Consider the following 5,296-nt stretch of genomic DNA (forward strand, 5'->3'; position numbering starts at 1 on the left):
AATCAGAAGAGGATCACTGGCACATTCCTCTTCTCTTTCACACATGACAGGGGAAAAGGCCTGTGACTTTGCTAGATGTCTTAGGTTTACAAAGAGGTTGAGACTCGTAAAAAAAAAAAACAACTAGGAAAGGATTCTAATGCTTATAAAAAATTCATAAAATGTAGTACAGTATAATATTAATGTGTATGTTTTTGTTAGTCTGAAAATAATAAATTGAAGGCTCCCCTGGTTGTTTTTTTAAAAACAACTTTTTACTGAGATATAATTCACATTCCATAAAATTTACTCATTTAAAGTGTACAATTCAATGGTTTTTATTATATTCACAGATAAGTGCTATTACTGCTAAAATTAATTTTAGAATTTTTCATCACCCCCAAAAGAAACCCTGTACCCATTAGTGGTTGTCATAGATTGAATTGTGTCCCCCCAAAAATAAGTGTCAAATTGTTTAAGCTTCCCAGTATTGTGATTGTGTGGTTGTCCTCCATTTTGTGTTTGTGATTTTATGTTAAGAGGATTAGGGTGGGATTGTAATACCACCCTTATTCAGGTCGCCTCCCTGATCCAGTGTTAATGGAGTTTCCCTGGGATGTGGCCTGCACCACCTTTTATCTGTCAAGTGAGAAACGGAAAGGGAAGCAAGCAGAGAGTTGGGAACCTCATACCACCAAGAAAGCAGCACTGGGAGCTGAGTCCATCCTTTGGACCCCGGGTGCCTGTGCCTGAGAAGCTCCTTGGCCAGGGGAACTTTGAGGACAAGGAATCTTCCTCCAGAGCAGACAGAGAGAGAAATCCGTCCCTTGGAGCTGACACCCTGAATTTGGATTTTTAGCCTACTTTACTGTGAGGAAATAAATTTCTCTTTGCTAAAGCCATCCACTTGTGGTATTTCTGTTATAGCAGCACTAGACAACTATGACAGTAGTCACTTCCCATTTTCCCCCCAAACTCTGCAGCCCTGGACAGCGACCAATCTACTTTCTGCTTCTACAGATTTGCCTGTTCTGGACATTTCATATAAATGGAATCATATAATATGCAGTCTTTTGTGACTGGCTTCTTTCACTTAGCATAATGCTTTCAAGGTTCATCCATGTTGTAGCATATATCAATACTTTATTCCTTTTTATTGCCAAATACTATTTCATTGTATGGATATACCACATTTTATTTATCCATCCATCAGTTTATGGACATTTGGGTTGTTTCCCCTTTTGGGCTATTATAAATAACACTGCTATGAACACTTGTGTATGTTTTTATATGAACATATATTTTCAGTTCTTTTGAGTATATACCTGGGAGTGGAATTATTGGGTCATATGGTAACTCTACACTTAACTCTTTGAGGAAACTGCCAAACTGTTAACCATTTCACATTTCCACCAGCAGTGTATGGTGTTTCCAATTTCTCCACATCCTCACCAACACTTATTATTATCTGTTTTTCCTGGTTATGTTTTTGAGGTGGGTTTTTCTTTCATACTTCTGAATAATCCCTGATGAAAACAGTAACTGCCCACTTGAGGGTCTTCTAAAAGACGAATGTAAGTGATGTCACTAAGAAGTGCACAAGAGGAAAGGATGTTTGTTCTAAAGAATTTAACATATGTAATCTGGCAACAACACCAACAATAATCAAATAGTGAGTGTATGGTCACATATGTAGGTGTATAGGCATATATGTATATGGGTAGGTACAGGTGAGTACATATGTGTGCACAGATAGAAGTTAATTATATGTACATGTATGTACAGATATGTGTGTGTATGCATATACATTCACAGAGGGCACAGTAACAGATACTTCTCAGACATAACCAAACACCTTGTGAGATTGGTTTTCTGGGTTTGAAGGCTTAGGACCTTAGTCTCATGGGACAACTCTGTCAATTGGCGTAATATAGTTCACAAAGTTCAGGTTCTGCATCCTAGTGAGGTAAGTAGCATCTGGGGTGTTAAAACCCTGTGGGCAGTCATCTAAATACACCTACTGGTCTCTACTCATCAAGATCAAAACAGAAAGAAGGAAATCAAAGTCTCAGAGAAGAAACTAGTCTACAAGGATTTCTTAGCCATCTAGTGCTGCAATAACAGAAATAGCACAAGTGATTGGCACTAACAAAGGGAAATTTATTCTCTCACAGTCTGGTAGGTTAAAAGTCTAAACTCAGGGTGTCAGCTCCAGGGGAAAGCTTTCTATCTCTGTCAGCTCTGGAGCAAGATTCGTTGTCATCAATCTTCCCCTGGTTGAGGAGCTTCTCAGGTGCAGGGACCCCAATTCCAAAGGACTTGCTCTGCTCCCAGTGCTGCTTTCCTGGTGATATGAGGCCCCCTACTCTCTGCTTGCTTCCCTTTCCTTTTATCTCTTGTAAGATAAAAGGTGGTGCAGGCCACACCCCAGAGAAACTCCCTTTACATTAGATCAGGGATATGACCTTAGTAAGGGTGTTACAGTCCCACCCTAATCCTCTTTAACATAAAATTAGAATCACAAAATGGAGGACAACCACACAATACTAGGAATCATGGCCCAACCAAATTGATACACATATTTTTGGGGGGATATAATTCAATTCATGACAAAGGCTAATACCCTACATGAGCCATGGCCTCATCTATCCTGAGACCAGAAGAAATAGATGGTGCCCAGCTAATACTACTGACAAGTCTGATCAGAGCCACAATATATGGACCCTGATAGAATAGGAGAAAAATGCAGAACAGAACACAAGTTCTTAAAATGTCCAGACTTGCTGGACCAATTGAGACTAGAGTACTCTTTGAGACTATCACCCTGAGATATTCTTTAAACCTTGCCCTGAAACTATACTCTGAGGTCACCTTTTAGTGAAATGACAGACTGGCTTACAAAATAAAGGATATTACCTGTGAATACAGTGCTCCATTAAAAAAAAAACTCTACATAAAACCAAAAGGTCAACCATTACTCTAAAGCAAAGATGAGAAGATAAGGGACCAGGGAAATTAGAATAGTGGAAATGGAACAACCAGAACACAATTAAGAGAATGTTGATGCACTGTGAAAATGTAACTAATGTCACTGAGCAATTTGCGTAGAAATTGTCAAATAGGGGCCTAATTTCCTGGGTAAACTTTCACTGAAAACACAATAAAATATTATTAAAAAAAGAAATTGTGGGGACTGGCAGGTCCAAAACCCATAAATCAGGCAGCAGGCAAGAGACTTCTCCTGGCTTGTGTCCCAAGACATAGGTCAGGCAATGAGAAGAGTGCAGGGTCAAAAGGGAGAGAGAGCTGTGCCAGAATATCCATTTATATTCTGGAGACAGACCACACGTTCCAAGGAAACTTGCCTTTTCAATTGATTTGTTGATCACATTAGATCACATTATAGAAGGCGATTACATTACATTACACTACAGAACAGCAACAAGTCCAGTGTCTGGCCAAACCACTAGGAATCACAGCCTAGCTAAGCTGACACATAAAATTAACCATCACTGTTGGGAATATTGCATATTATAGCCGATAAAAATTAAGTGATTCCTAAATTCACATGCTACTACGAAGTAATGAGTTCGCCATTACTGGGCATATTTAAATAGAGATACGATGACTACTTAGCTGTGACATTAGAAAGGCAACATATGTATGTGAGTTAGAACAGATGGTGTTTTAGGGGTTCCAACCTTGGTGATTTGTGAGAGGACTCAGACTCAAAAGCAGGTTAAACTCACAGCTAAGGATTACTACAGCAAAGAATACAGAGCAAAAACAGTAGAAAAAAATATATGTATCAGATGGAGTCCAAAGAGGTACACGTCATATCTCTGAGTCCTTCCTCAAACGAGACCATGCGAAGACCCACTTTCTCTCTAGCAGCAAGCTACAAGGATATATGTGGAATTTCTTTGTCCAGGGAAACCTGCTCAAGATTTAGAGTTTGAGGCTTTTAGAGGACCCTGGTGGCACAGTGGTTAAGTGTTAGGCTGCTAACCAAATGTTGGCAGTTTGAATTTACCAGCCACTCCTTGGAAACCCTACGGGGTAGTTCTACCCTGTCCTATAGGGTCACTATGAGTTGGAAATGACTCATGGCAATGGGTTTGGTTTCTTTTGGTTTGGTCATGTAGTCATATCCTGGTTTGCTACCAGCCACAGCACTTGAAACTCAAGATGCCAGTGATGAAACCAAGTGAATGTCATCAATCTTGATATTAGTCCAAAGCAAGTTGACAAGCGGGTAGGACATGGTTCATTGTTCCAGGTATACACAACAAAATCATCAGTCAATCAAGTGACATAAAGAGCAATAAGAGGACCACACTCCCACTGGTTGGGAATTCCAAGCTCTTTTAAAGATGTGAGGACTGAGCAACTAGACCTGCTGTGTTAACTTTCCTCAGAGATGGTCTTTCGAAAAGAGTTTTCATCACTCTAGAATCTTATTTGTCTGCAGGATTCACACATTAAAATGCAATCTGCCCAATGAATTGAGAACAAATTTATTTGGAGAAAATTCAGATTGCAAATAAAATTGGAAAGAAGCCAATGGAATCAGTCATGGAAAGGTCCATGTGACTGTTAAAGGTTACAAAATGTTTTTAGCTCACTGTCTTAGGAAAAAGAATGGTAGGTAGAACTTAGATATTAATATCGTGGTGCTATTTTTAATTTGTGATGAGATAGCAAGTCTATTCTATCTTCTAGAAGAGGAAGTCTAATTTCTATCTTGGGATGACCTGAGAGGATAACCTAATAGAAGCCAGCACAAAGGCATCCAAAAATAAGAGAAATGAGCATGTAATGAGTTTCAGAAAAGGGAAACAGACTATAGATATTAAGTGGTGAAATTTGGACTGGACATTAAGGTCATACTGACCCTTCGCGGAAAGGGAAGTTTAAACAGCTGAGAGTGGAACAACAATGTAGAAGAGGAAGTACACAAATGCTTAGTAGAGGGAAAGGGCAGAGGCAGAAGGGAAACGGGGCCCACAGGGATTAATTTTTTTTTTCTTCCTTCTGTTTCACTCTGGCTGTCTTGCACTTTCAATGAATATTTATCGAATATATAAAATGTGTCATGAACTATAATTAGTACTAGGTGCACTTAATATGTGTCATGAAAGGGGAATCTCCAGTAAACATGAGTCATATGTGTCCAGATGTTTTCCTAATCTGTGCAAAACTCATCAGTTCATTATATTTTGTACCAAAGATCCTTCAAGGAAAGGCCATTTATTGGGAACGTGTGGACAATAGAGGTGATTTACGGCTGGACTGGAAAAGCTCTTTGTTTCTGGGG

Source organism: Elephas maximus, chromosome 4 (genome assembly GCF_024166365.1).
Source record: "Elephas maximus indicus isolate mEleMax1 chromosome 4, mEleMax1 primary haplotype, whole genome shotgun sequence".
Taxonomy (NCBI): Eukaryota; Metazoa; Chordata; class Mammalia; order Proboscidea; family Elephantidae; genus Elephas; species Elephas maximus.